Below are 15,160 nucleotides of genomic sequence, written 5' to 3' on the forward strand. Positions count from 1 at the left end.
AGAAATGAGAACGTAGTTTATGTAATTTAAAAATCGAATGTGTACACCGCTTTACGCCGCGGCCGCGCCCGATAAAGCTCGGTTTACACAGCGCGTTAATTAATAGGGGTCGTCAAGCGCGGGCTGACACCTGCGGCCGACGTGATATTACGAATAATTATCGCGTTTGATTGCCGTGCTTATACTGCGATTGGATTTTTTGATCTGTTAAGGAATTATTTAAGCGCTGGATGTACTTTCATTGTCTTTTAAGCCACGTCCACTGCTGAATATAAGCTTCCCTCGATGATTTCCAGATTGGCCGGTTGGCAGCGGCCTGCATCCAGCGCTTTCCACCGGTGTGCTTTAGATGTGATGTACCTAGATTGTTCGGGATGATTGAACCCCAATGATTTCTAACTCTTTAAATATTGATAATATGCTTCGGGAGTCATCACCATTTCAGCGGCTGCATCTACGGTTCAGTGCATTACAGTCATTTACCACAGGATATCCATTGAACATACGCAGTTATTTCCTGATTGGCTGGGCCTAAATACATTTACCGGCTTCCTGCAATCTTTATAAGGTCTTTGTCCGCTTCATGGGACGTCCCATACTATGCTTGTCAGCATGTCACAAATTATGGTTGCAGATACAAGGTATTTAATTTTTATTTAAGTTGTAAAACGTTAAAAAACGACGAATCTGCGAGCAAAAAGCTAGAGTACTTTTATTCTATCAGTAATTAGACTGAACCTCTATTCTGCCGAGGTGTAGCTCTATCGTGCCCACGTACCTAATTCATTAGAAGTTGTTAACAACGTTCGATACAAAGTCCCATCTAAGTTGGCGAAGTTCTGGGAGAATGATTCCGCCAAAATTTAATGTAATCAAGACTCGACTGTCACGCTGTGTTGGGTCAAAGAATAAGGGAACGTTTTTGTAGAAGGCAACACCTTTCCGTGTTTATTTCTTTAAGGAGAACTGAAAAAAGAAGCCATTTGGATTTTATTAAGGCGAAAATCAACTAGTGTCTTAACACACTATCTGTAGGTAGGTAATTGTTTTTAAAAAGTCTCTAATTTATTTTTAACCTACTTAAAAAGAGGTTTTCATGTAGACTGTATGTTTTTTTTTTGTATGTACCTATGTTAGGTACCGCAAAACTCCATAAATTATGAACCGGTTTACATTTTTTTTGTTCGATGGTGGTCTCATTATTACGAAATCAGGGTCTGATAATGGGATTCTTGGTAAATCGTGGGCAACCCTCAAATTTTATATGTACGGATATCGTTTTAATCTCTTAAGATTTATATTTTTTATAAATATAAGTCAGTTTTTTTAATAAGCTGTGTTTTTAATTTATCATACAAGCATATGAATCTTACAGTAACTAGTTTAACAAAATAATCGTAATAAACCTACATTTTCTGCTTATCAAAATAAATAAATGTGTTATTAAGTCGTCTCTGTACGCAGCGCAATCTTCGCCGCCGCTTTGTAAAGCACAAATTAACTTTCTGGCCGCAAAGGACTTGCCGTTTTCATTTTCAGCTAAATTTGTTTCCCCAAAATTGCGCTGTAAAGTACCCAACTTTTAGGCTCGCTTGTTTGGCAAATTTAATTGACATGAGACAAAATCCTCTGGTTTAGAAATTAGATATGGGTTTCTATAACTAAATAAAATAAACGGGCATACGTAGGTTTGCTATCGCAAAATACTTAATAAGTATGAAGACGACTAGGATTGTACAATTAAGCGTAGGAAATGTACAATTTTAAACCAAGTCTGCCATTATATTAATAGTAGATTAAATACGTCCATTTTCATGTTCGAAAGCTAAGCCGAAAAGCTTTTAACACCGCACTGCAAGTTGCAACCTTTTTACAGCGCTACTCTACTTTTTCTTTAAAAAAAATCGTCCGTTTCCCGCGCTCGCGAGCTGTCAAACACCGCAGCGCAACTTTACGCGGGAACGAGGTGCCGCAATGGCGGCGACGCAATAAAAACCTTATAAAATTTCTAATGGGAAAACGTACGAGGAGTTTCCTCCGTGAATTATGAATGGTAACGAGCTCGCTCCCCTTTGTATCGGAGTCAGGCTGCGCTCCAAGTTCCATCTTGCTTCTTTTGTAGATTGCGGTGGCGGTTTATAGGAAAAATAACATTGTTGTACTTCGGAGTTGGCAGCTGTCTCGTTCAAGTTCGGAACTTGTTTAATTGCAACGTCTGTACAATTTGTAGGTATACAGTTTGCAGGGATTTATTTACGAGGAAAGAAATATTGTTTTGTGTCCAATTAAAGTTTGCTTTTTAATTAAATTGAAATACTTGGTGTTTTTATTAAATGCACTCCCTTCCTCTAACTGTGAAGAAAGTTTTGAGAGACACTTTATCTTGAACGCCTTTTTTCTAGCAGTTGAAACGATTTCTTCATTAACACACTTTAAATATTTAATTTGGTACAAATAATACAGTAATTAACAGAAATAAAAGCACTTATTGTCCATGTAAAATACTTGAGTCGGAGCCCGGAGGCTATTGTCGCCATTTTAATATTCTAAAGCTTTTAATTTGGGAGGCGCGTTTAAAACGCCATTATGAAGGTCTCAAATCCTTTCTAAATCATTTAAAAGGGTATGACACAGGAAGGTCCGGCGTAAAATGATTTCAATTATGTTGCATGTGCTCTCTTTTTGGCAGAGTGGAGTGCGAGGGAGATGGATACAGAAGAATTTTCATTCTTAATTCATTTAGTCTAAGGGCTAACTGATAAGCTTTTCTGTAAATCAATTCATTTGAGATAATAATAGGCGTGTTCGGAAAATTACTAGAAATAACTTATTTGTCGACTTTGTATTACTTTACTTATTTAATATTTATTGCTTCAATAAAACGTTATGTAAGTTATCGGACTAATTAATGCCTAAGGGTATTTTTATGGCCGTAACAACAAGCTAAGTTTGCCTACAATATTTTTGTTAAATAATTGGCTGATATTATTATGCTCAATAAAGGACGCGCTAACGATGCGCGTTTTATCATAATTATGTTGTAGGTCAGAAATAAATAGCAGAGCAGAATATGTTAAAGGACTTCAAACTCTAAAGTAGTTCTATTTTCAACCGACTTCAAAAAAGGAGGAGGTTCTCAATTCGACCCGTATGTTTTTTTTCTATGTTTGTTACGCGATAACTCCGCCAATTTTATTATGAACNCAGTATTAGTATCCAGCACCTTGTCCCTTGGCCTAAAGGATGTGACCGTGTGAAAACGTACAGTTTTTCGAGACTTACCGGACCCTTTTTTCGTAGCCGCGGGCGCGGGGACGGGCGTTAAAACTTGTATCGGATTAGACGAAATTACAAAGTGCTCAGATAAGAGGCTTTCACCCTGTTTGGATTAAGCTCTTTGACTATGCTTCGGGAATAGTAAATCATGTAGGTGTGATCTCATTTTGTTTATTGTTTTGGTAAGTTTTAGTTTAAAGCGAATTTTCTACTTAAAAGTACAGTTACTTATTGGATATACAGATACTACTCAGTCAATAAATACTTAACTTTGAGTGAACAACTATGAGTGATGCCGATGATCTGGTGAAGGTCGCGGGAAGTACCTGGATGCAAGCGGCGCAGGACCGGTCTTTGTGGAAATCCTTGGGGGAGGCCTTTGTCCAGCAGTGGACGTCTTTCGGCTGAAACGACGACGACGACTATGAGTGAAAGTGAAGACAATGGACAGTCATTATTAATCCTTCAAGCTCCGCGAATCTAGTACAATAGATAATCAATTGTTATGACATTAATTAATGCCGTCTGGGACTCAATCGGTTAAAGGAGATCACCCCTAAAAATTAAACTGAAAAAGACATCTACAAGAAATTTATAAAACTGCGACGATGCGATGCGACGTTCAGTTTATAAAACTTATGAATGTAGGTATGAGCTAACGTATGAGTTTGGCATATTGATAGTTTCAGTATGGGAAATATGTCAAAATGACAAGTTTATTCTGCAGTTAAAAGATATCTGACGATTGAAAAATCAGTCCTAAGTCATATTATGAGCTCTACAATAGCAGGAATCTAATGACAATGAAACCTCACTACTTCTCTTAAAGCTAAAGCTTAGTTACAATCGCAATTCACCTTTCCATGTTTTCCTTACCGAAATTTACTGCGTTCTCCCAATCCAAGATTCAGTTCAGAAACATTCCCCAGTGCGGCACAAAACGAATGCCTTCGATCGCGACACGTGTAGTCTAATGCAGTCATCAATTATTACCGGCTCCGAACGTAGACGGCTTACGGGGGCGGATTTCCCGAAATGGAAAAAGGTGAAGAATCGGCGATGTTAGCTATAAATTGATGCATTGTTTTGGTGGTGGTGGCTTTAAGGTTAGATTTGAGATTAAAAAGGTCTATCAGATGCAGTTAATTTCTTAGTTTCGACATTATCAATACCTACCCAATTTGCTTTAGTTACTGTTTGTTTGTACTGCTAGAAACCCAGGATTTTCCATCTTTGGAAAATTGCAGTTCTTATGAAATGTCAGGCGCTACATTTTCCAAATACGCGTTAAATCGAACGATTCGATTCGATTCCATTAATTTAAGCGCAAACTATCAGACGGTCGTTCAAATAACAAGAAAAATCTCGCGTGTCCACTCAAAAAGGCGCGCAAACAACATTCAACCTCCAATTTGAATGCTGCAGTCCGATGGGTATTCGAACAAATCACTGATATTAAACCTCCTAATAAACCCATTTTCAACTTTAAACCTTCATAATAGAGATCACAATCGTCGAGCTAAAGAACTTTATCGTTCGTAACGCGGTTTTTGTAAAGCTCCCAACAGCAAATAGCTGCAGAAATGAGTGTCGAAACTCCACACGACTTTAGTGCACACGTAATAAAACTGAAATTGGGGTGTATTTGGTGTTGTGTGTGAAGGGATCGTGTGGTATCGAAGGACTCAATCACTTTACAAGTTGTGTTTGAGCAGGGAAGCACCCTCGGTGAGACGGAGTAACTTGGAGCAGAGTTTCTCAACCTGGGGGCGGCATGTAAACAAAAAAAGTTATAGAAAATACTGGATTTTACAATAACCGTCTGCAAAACTTGCCATATGACATAGCAGAGTATTAATATGAATTATGACTTCAGTTGTGACAACCAATGGGTTGTAGCAACATCAAAGAATATCTAAAACTAACTAAATTAACTCTACCATCTTCAAAGAAAATGGATGAGACAGATTGTTTTTGTAGTTCTGGTTGGATTTAATTGACAACTCATAAGTGTGTCAATAAGGGTCATCGTTCTATAGAAAGGTCCTGTGTCACTCGCTAACATTTTGAATCCGCTCTCATACCTCAGGCGCTGACTAAATTAAGCGTTAGGAGTTGACATGGCATTAGTATGCCATGCCTATAGTGAGCACTGAAGCGTTAGGAGGACTATCGCATTTGCACTCACCATGATGGCGGCACTACTGTAGAGTAGGTAAGTCTGTCACTCGCCAGTGGTGCCAACTGAAAGCCCTCATTGACAGGTGAGTCGTGTTAACTCTATGAAAAGTTAGGTTACCGTATATCAAGGCTGCTCAACCTTTTGAAGAGTCGGGCCAAACGGTCTTCTTCTGGGTCGTGTCGACAACAAATCTACACAGCGTCAGCCCAAAACTCCGCCACAAGAGTGGCATTGTCAGTAGCCTTCATTAAATTTTCCTGCGTGCAGTTATTTGGGCACGCAGGGCACGACATTATGTGCTTCGTCGACTGGGGAACAAAACCACACTTGCACTCCAAGTTTGAGGGCCAAACGGTGGATTCAGTCGTTAACGACGGGCCACTTACAAATGTATTTACTCAAGCGCAATAAAAACTCAATTAAGATCAAACCATACTTGCGCGGGCCACTTTTAATTCTTTCGCGGGCCACAGCGTGGCCCTCTGGCCCGCACCAGCCTTGCCGTAGACAAAAGAAGTTTGGGAAACATTGACTAGACTAGTACCTTGTCGCGAGGCCGATAAAGGGAATCCAGGACTAGGTTTAGCCTGTTGTAAACGGATTGCGTAGACTTAGCTCGGCGGCTTTGGGGCAAGTGTTAGGCTACTTGAAAAAGTAATGACCTACCTATGAAGTTGTTTTTTTTTTGTAAAATGAGAAAAATTTGAAGATGAGATATTTTAAAACAAATTTCGTATTAGCTTAGTTACCAACCGGGCTAGGATTCGTACTTTGATAAAATCTATATTAGATGACAAAATGTATGGGCTTATCGCGTAAAGTACCTCGAAAAAGAAAATAACCTAAACCTACAAATTCACGAATACATAGCGCATGGTATAAATCGCAATGTATATTCGCCGAACTTCTAGAGTTGCAGATCACCACAATCTTTTCGGAATGATTCAATAATAAGAAGCTTTATTGCCTTTGTTACAAATATTATGAGTAAAATGTGCCAAAACCAGATTTTAGATTTCCAATGTTCAGTTCCCTTCTATTCGTGAAACAACAATCCATTGCACTCTGCAAACTAGAACAATCTTCAATACTCGAAATCCACACCCAATTGTGGAGCAAACTAGGAAAGACATCTTGAAATCGTCGTCCACTATTCAACCCCCGGGGGTAGGGGGATAAAGGGGTAGTTTGCGACCTACAAACGCGGTAATTAGGCCCTGAGTAATGATCGCCAGGGGTTGATTAAGGCGCGCCCAAAGATAACGAATACGGTTTCTATTGTGTACATGGAAATTGGGGAGGATTGCGCTTTGACATGGCAAGTGCGGTCGCTATCTGGGATTAATTAACCGTTTTTTCAAATAAGATTGTTATTTTTTTTTAAACAGGTAGATAATCTACGAGTATATCTATAAAAGCGAAAGGTCACTGACTCAATCAATCTCAGAAACTACAAGTGCTAGGTGTCTCAAATTTTGCATGGAGTTTCCTTTTAGAACGTAGGTGCTCACTAAGACGGAATTTTGCAAAATTCAACCCCTAAGGGTGGATTCGACCAAACAAGAGTAATCGTCAGTTTTGACATATTTCCCATACTGAAACTGTCAATGTGCCAGCTATACCAGGAGTTATTCTAGGATAAAAGTTTGGTCGAATCGGGCCTATAAGGAAGTAAAACGGGATCTACGCGTACGAAGACTACGAAGTCGCGGGCGGCCGCTAGTTAACTTTATTATCACAGCATATCTTCTGACGTAACATGGCAGAAGAAAACCGTTTAGAGGAAATAAACATGCTTGGTACCGACTGATCATTAGATAGATAACCCACAAATAAAAGAAATTTTAATTTTTTTCTTTCTTTCTAAATTAAAAAGGCACTATTTAGGCGGGCGGTTATGAGCATGTTCCTGATGAGAAAGAGACTCCATGATCACATGGCGACTGAGTTCAAACTCTATCCGCGAAAGGAATCAGGGACTGTCGCCATCCAAAGAGGGTTGATAAGTAGTACGTCTCCGCATTCGTTCGGCCTGTTTGTCAGTGCACCGCAGCTATTAATACCGCCATCGGATAGATTAGCTCATTTCGCCATTGTTCCATGGGATTGGGGCATCAGTCAACGTTGTAGTTGGATTGTGGAAGCTGTACATCTTGGTTTTTGGGGGATTTGGATTAAGAATATTCATTATACAGCAATTAATTGAGGAACTACGTTTTGTAGTAAAGTCAGAATAAAGACAACAGCGTTTATTAATTCGATTGGTCTAAGTATTCTCGAGTTTATTTGATACAATTTAAAAACAATTACTAATACAAACACCACTAAAACTCACTTTTAACTGACCATCCTTGGTCATAAAATAGTAAATGCTTTACGAATCCTCTAAAACTTCAAATTAGTACTCTATCTACGCATAGGTATCAGTAATTTATTATTTTTCTTTTTAAGCTAAGCTAAACTAAGATAGCCTAAGTTTCTAGCTACCTATCTCATTTAATCTAATACACATTCAGTCTAACTAATTCACGCCACTTTTCTGTGTGGTATGCCACAGGGAACTATCTTAGGTCTTTTGATGTTCCTAAAGTCTAAAATTAAACATGTAAATAACATTATGTTATTTTTAGATTAAAGCATAAATAAATCAGGCAAAATTACTATGATTAGAAAATTTACTTTCAGCTGAAATTATCTAATTTACTACTGAATCTTTAAAGAGGTATGCTACACAACACATTACCACCTTGTAAAGTATGGGGCCCTCGACTGAGATTGCCTCATTAATTTAACAGCGAGCAACACTTAAGCTAGGCTTGCCAACATTTCGCAAATGAAGTGGCGGCTACATCAAGCCAGCCAACCTTTACACACGAAAATTCCAATCTTAATCTTTATAGGTATCACATAAGGTTCAAATTCACGTACACATCTACACCAGATAACTTTGCCCAAGTATGAGAACACCGGAGTTAAGTTCACGGCATTATCGCCCTTGTGAGTGCAGGTAGTCCCCTTTTGATTTGTAGGGTAATCTACTCCTGAATATTGCCTTACTTCATTGTTGTTAATTTACCTCCTTTAATGGAGGGCTGGGCGGAATTTTGATTATGTTTTGCCGGATGCCAAATATTTGAACATTCTGCTTTGAGGATAGTAATTAACTACATAGATATATGTATACCGTACCTATCCCTTTCTATTTTATTAATTGATTAATTTAATTAAGGCATCGTTGAGATGGAATATCAATAATTAATTTTACTTGTATACCTACAAATAATATTGTAAAAATCGATCAATAGAATTACTTATGGCGAAATTATTTACACATTTGTATCTTTAACATACCACTTAATTAGATTTTAAACTCACTTTTCTAATCTCTGTATCTATAAAAGAGAAAGGTCACTGATTGACTGACTCTCTCATCATGAAATCTCAGACATTATAAGTGCTAGAAGTCTCAAATTTTGCATGGGGGTTCCTTTTAGAACGTAAGGTGCTCACTAAGACGGGATTTTGCAAAATTCAACTCCTAAACGGGATTCAGGCGTACGAAGTGCGGGCGGCCGCTAGTTTCTAAATATAAATAAATCTTATAGGTCAACCTTTAATTCACCATTAAAAAAGCCAATCGTCCCCATTTATGCGTTATTTGTCCTCACAGCCCGGGGCTATCGGTCAACAGCGGAATTGTATTAAGGCAAGCAAACAAGTCCGAACGTGGCGCCCTCTGTAGTGAGCCATGTGCCAATTTTATAGAGATCCTTTCGTTTTAGATTCATCATCATCATTTCAGCCATAGGACGTCCACTGCTGATCATAGGCCTCCCCTAGTGATTTCCACATTGTTTTAGATTATTGTAAGTTAATTTTAATAGAGTTTAGTCGCTTCGATTCTCGGTTGTGGCAAGCGAATTTTCGGAAATTCAAAGATTTTATTTAAAAAAATTAAGGAATGTTTTCTTTAAGTAAATTCTGTCTACAGTATTATTATTTATAATGCGAACAGCTAGAGACTGGAATTCGCTGCCTGCTGCTGTCTTTCCCGAAGACTATAATTCGGGTCTTTTCATGGCGACAGTGAATAGGGCAGTATACCATCCTAAACTGCAAATACCTGCCTTGTTATACAAAAAAAACTTTCATTTGGCATTATAATATTCCATCCTGTATATTTATAAATTTTAAACTTAAACCATTATTTTTTATAAAAGTTTTACGAAGTGTAAATATATTGATACGGAACCTTGATACGCGTCCTCACTCACCCCTATCAGCTATTTTTTATAGTTCCACCATAATTTGCTTCAGGGTATAACGATAATTGATTGTATTATGGCTTAGTGTTCCATTATGCCGGGCTTAGAAGGCCGGGGTTTGAATTTGTGCTGATTGGCGTCCCAGAGGAATACGTTTACCGCAATAGTTTCACAAATTAAAAACAACATGTGGTTTTAAAGGAGAGAATAGAAATAATCTTGGCAATTACATATTAAATAGTTTGCTACTAAGGCTGAATTGCTTTTACCGTAACTATAACCTTTACCGATGGTTTTAGGAAATTTGACAGATTTGACGTTTGTTACAATTAAAGTAAGATGGTGCAACCCAGCCTTACGATATAATTACTACGCTACGGAGTGCTACAATGCTACGAGAAAACCCTACAGGCTACGGCACGACTTCGTAGCGTAAATATCATTTATTATCACCTTTCTCAAAAATTTTCTTATGAAGTCTTTGTGTAATCTTATTATTGAGGCTAATTACCACCCTATCTACTTAAATTACATACTAAGGCTTAGGCTGGGTTGCACGGTTGCACCATCTTACTTTAACATTCACAAACGTCAAAAATCTGTCAAACTTCGTACAAAAAACAGCGGTTACAGTTACCGTTAAAGTTAGGTTAGGTGGTGCAACTTAGCTTTAGATGCATCATCTTACTTTAACCTTTACTATAACTATAACCGGTGTTTTTGGTTTGGATGTCAGACTTTAGACGTTTGTTATAGTTTTAAAGAGATGGTGCAACCCAGCCTAATATTAAAATGCGCAATAAAGTTTTAAATAAGGTTAAGTTAAAATCATTGGGCTAGAAAATAATACAGAAACCATTTACTCTAATAATACCGTTATATTGACCGTGCAATATTGTTTGCAGTGGCGTCATTAATTACAGCAATCATTAATAATGACTTGTGTTAATCCGACGTTTCATTATTCATTCGGTTCAATTACACAGGTGGCAACTATGGGATTATAAAATTCAGTTTGTGTAACAAAATATAATTTGAAAAATTCTACTAAATGATAAAATAACATTAAGCAAATAGATTACAAAGAACGTTGATCGGGTTTAAAACTAAATGATTGACACTTTCAATTCATTATTCAATTCATTTTTATTTAGGGCCTTTTCAGTACCAACATAGCTTTACCTTCCACCACTTCTGGATAACATATAGACTGGTGTTAAGAAGTGACAGAAAAACTCAGTTACATTAAAGCCATGTATTCATTAGGCAACATTTGTTGATAAACACTGTTTATAAACTGTTCATAAACAATGTTTCATCATCTCTGTAAACAGTCCATAAACATAGGTGATGAAACATTGTTTATGATACATGTTGCCGTGCTCCCCGCTATGAGTGGAGAGCAAGTATGGACGGCCAAGTTTCAGAAACCTGTGTAAACTTATTTCACACTAGTCATAAACAGTTTATCAACAAATGTTGCCTAATGAATACATGGCTTAATTTGTCAGCCTTTTGTTTATTACAGGAAATACTTTGCCAGAGCATTAAGTCCAATAAATATCGACAACATCGAACATCTTAAACGCGCGTGTATCTAGGATGTTTTTATTATAAGTTTCCTTGAGAGAAGTTTACACGCAAGTTTCCAACCCTGAAAATTGTGTCCTTTTCCTATAGTGCTCGAAAAACTGGGAAATGGCACCTTTTTCGTTTTTATTATGTAAAAAGTCCGTGTACTCTTGTCATTTAAAAACGTACCATAGACCTTACCTTTTTCCGTTGCATCTCACCCTTTAATTTAATAAACAACGATTTATAAAATTCACAACTTGTCATACTGGCACAATTAACTACAATCACCCACATTACAAACAAATGCACCCCGTCACATTACGTTTGGCAGAAGTGGCCATATGCGCGGGGTTCGACTCCCGTTGGGTCTCCGAGGAATAGAGCGCTGTCTTTATGGCATGTCGTTTATTTTAAATTGCCACTAAGTCATGGGGAACAATTGTAGGTTTGATATTTATCTAATGGGTATTAATGAGACGGGAGGTGTTTGTTTTATTGTCAGTAGCATTTATTTTCATTTTCTTAATTGTACGCTTAAAAGTTAATGTTACGGAGGAAAATACGTTAAGCGAAACACTCAAGTTGTAGATCCTGGTTACACAGGACTTGCAACGATGGGAACGAGAGATGGGAATAGTCATAAAAATTCTTGCATCTTTGTAGTATTTGTTATACTTGCTTTTTTCAATAAGAATGCTTAGTCAGATATTATTATGATGTCTACTGTACGCGTAGGTACAATGCAATATGTAACACTAATTTAAAAAATAATTGCGTCGTCAAAAAAGGAAAATGAAACGTATTTTAATTGTGTATGGCATTATTACAATTGACGCTTATTATCAAGTATAATAAATAAGGCAGTTAGGTACCTAAGCCTAATTTCTTACTCTTATGATTGATGGCTTATCCAGCCAAAGTATCTCTCGGCCTTCGATAGGAGATGTCGCCATTTACTTCAACCATTTGCGGCACGATATACAGGGCTAATAAATAAATAACGCTTCAGATCACCAATAACAATCTAATTTGTGTACCGTCAGCAAAAACGCGTAAACACATTAATTAGGCTAATTAAGCTGGCGCGATTACGGCGTTGTCCGCTGCTATTACGGCGGCAATCGGCCTCGAATATTTAATAATAATAGCCTGCTTTGTTTAACGGGTGGGCGGGGCGGCACGCCTTGTTATGACACCACCCGGTGTACCGATGGCAAAAAAAATGGTTCAGTTTAATATTTTTGGGCTTTTATAATTTTCTGACATATGGAAATAGGCCTGCACACCTGTAAAAGTGCTTTTTAAAAGCCTATTTGCAAAATTAAATGAGTTTTATGAGTTGATTTTAATGTGTGTACAGAGATAATTAAATAACTTACGAGAAAACTGATTGGACGGTACCGGTTTCTCATACTTATTATGAAGCAAAATGTCAATATGTCATTTAGAGTGAAACATTTTTTTGTTTTTTCTTTCCGCAATTATTGATCTGCATCTCACGTTATCGAAAGTGATGATATCTAAGGAGGATGTGAGGTTCACCCATTCTCAATCACAGAGTTTTGCCTCCAACTGCTGAAACACAACAGACTGTTCTCTTAACATTTTAAACATTTTTGTGTTACATTATTAAAAGACTTAGGCTGAGTTTCACCACCTAACTTTGATCGTAACTATAACGATAACCGGTGGATTTTGTATAGATTTTGACATATTTTTGACGTTTGACAAAGTTAAAGTATGATGTATGATACCCAGCCTTAGTTTTTGTTAACTTAACGCAAAGATGTCTTTATCTTTATTATTTTCGAAGTCTCACAATAATTTTGGACATAATATTTTTTTGCTATCCGTACCCGGATACCCCGTTAAGCCGGAGAGCGTAATGACGGCGTCATTTGCACGTGAGTTATAATTGTCGCGATAACGCCGAGTTAATTTAACCCGTACATACCGGTTACCGGTACATAGCCGTAAACTGTATTTAGTGCTGGAATTTCACAAGGAAACTTTCACTGGAAATTCACAATGGCGTTGCTTTGACATTATATACTAGCTTTTCAACGCAACTTTGCCCCCGCGAATTTTGGACTGTGACAGTTTTTGTGGTGCGTGATGGCGTGTGATGACGCTTTTCAAAATTAACCGGGTTAAAAACTACTATTTATTTTTCTAGGTGGCTGGCGATGAAGAATTTCTAAGACAGACTGAAATTCACAAGCGTGTGTGTGTGTAGACAAGTATGCAAATTTTTTTAAAAGTAATTTTACTGAACTTTTGTACATCTTCAGAGTCAATGTTTAGTATCAAAAATGTAACTAATACAGTAAGGTATTTAATTTCAGTTTAAGATAAATCATCTTCTAGCCCTTCAAGTACCAGCGAATTTAGACACAATAGAACTCAATTATTACCGCGGTCTCATGCGGTTCCTCGAGTTATCTTAGATTAGTTAAACCTGAGTTCAACCACATTCTAACTGATCTAAAATTAAATTTTTAATTCAGTGTGTGTAAAACCTTCATAAGCTGACCGTACCCGGTTAGACGGGTAATGGCGGTGTCGTTTGCGCGTGAGTTATAATTGCCGTGATAACGACGCCCGGCTAAATTAACCCGGGTATTACAATACAAAATATATGGGACTAATGCACAATGTATTTTATATGAGACACATCCAGCTAGCTAAAGAGGTATTCCTTGAAACGCACCTATGTGGCCCTGGTACTTTTTAATCATCTTATGGTGGATTCGACCAAACAAGAGTCAATATTAATCTCAGAATATATCGTCAGTTTTGACATAATATTTCCCATAGTGAAACTGTCAATGTGCCAGTTATACAAGGAGTTATTCTCGGATAAAAGTTTGGTCGAATCGAGCCTTAGTAGAATTCAGTTCAAAATCTTTAATTATTAAACACAAGCTTTTGCCCGCGGCTTCACCCGCGTGTAATTTCGTTTGTTACAGATCATCATAAATTATAGCTTATTATGTTATTCTGGGTTATAAATAATAATACTGTAAAGTTTCATCAAAATCCGTTAAGTAGTTTTTGCGTGAAAGAGTAACAAACGTCCAGACATCCAGACATCCAGACATCCAAACTTTCGCATCTATAATATTACAGCAATAGTTTAGGTGCGCTGTGAGGAATAGTTTAGGTACGCTTTAATAGGTGCGCCTCAAAATTGGCGCGCTTCGAGGTATACCTCCAGATCAACACTGTAACATCTTATTACAGTCTTTTCAGTTATATGCCATTTCAACTCTACGCGGTTGATTGACAAAAAGTGGTAAGTATTTTTCTTTAAGATATTTATTATTTGCAACACCAAAAGAGGGGAATAAATGCGATTATAAGCTAGCCATTTTCCCTTTTGAAAAAGCGCATCGCTATAAACTCCAATTTAAAATGAACAGGCCACTGAGTACGGAATAATCATCCTTAAATAGGGATGGCAATAAAAGTTAACTTTACAGAAAAAAGTAGTTACCATTAAAATTAGTATTTAAAAAATATTTAAAGAAGTAAAATCTAGAGAGATAAAGTCGTTAATAATTAATTGTTTTTCTAATGCACTGAATACTAATCATTCTTTTTCAAATATGTAACACAGTATAATATAGTAACACCCATAAGTAAAAAAGTCCTACAATTCACACCACGAATAAATATTTAGTACTGATCGCAATAAAATATGTACCAATCAATTAATATTTAATTGGTACCTCGAGGATCGAGCTTTAATTAGGCAGCCCTAATCCCAACAGGTGTGGATGTCCCCCAACGAAGCCCTAACAAGCCCTGAGGTAGCAAGGGTCACAATGACACCTGCGAGTGGCCATTTTGCGCCACGTGA

Source organism: Ostrinia furnacalis, unplaced genomic scaffold (genome assembly GCF_004193835.3).
Source record: "Ostrinia furnacalis isolate ACB-3 unplaced genomic scaffold, ASM419383v2 OfSCF7606, whole genome shotgun sequence".
Classification (NCBI taxonomy): Eukaryota; Metazoa; Arthropoda; class Insecta; order Lepidoptera; family Crambidae; genus Ostrinia; species Ostrinia furnacalis.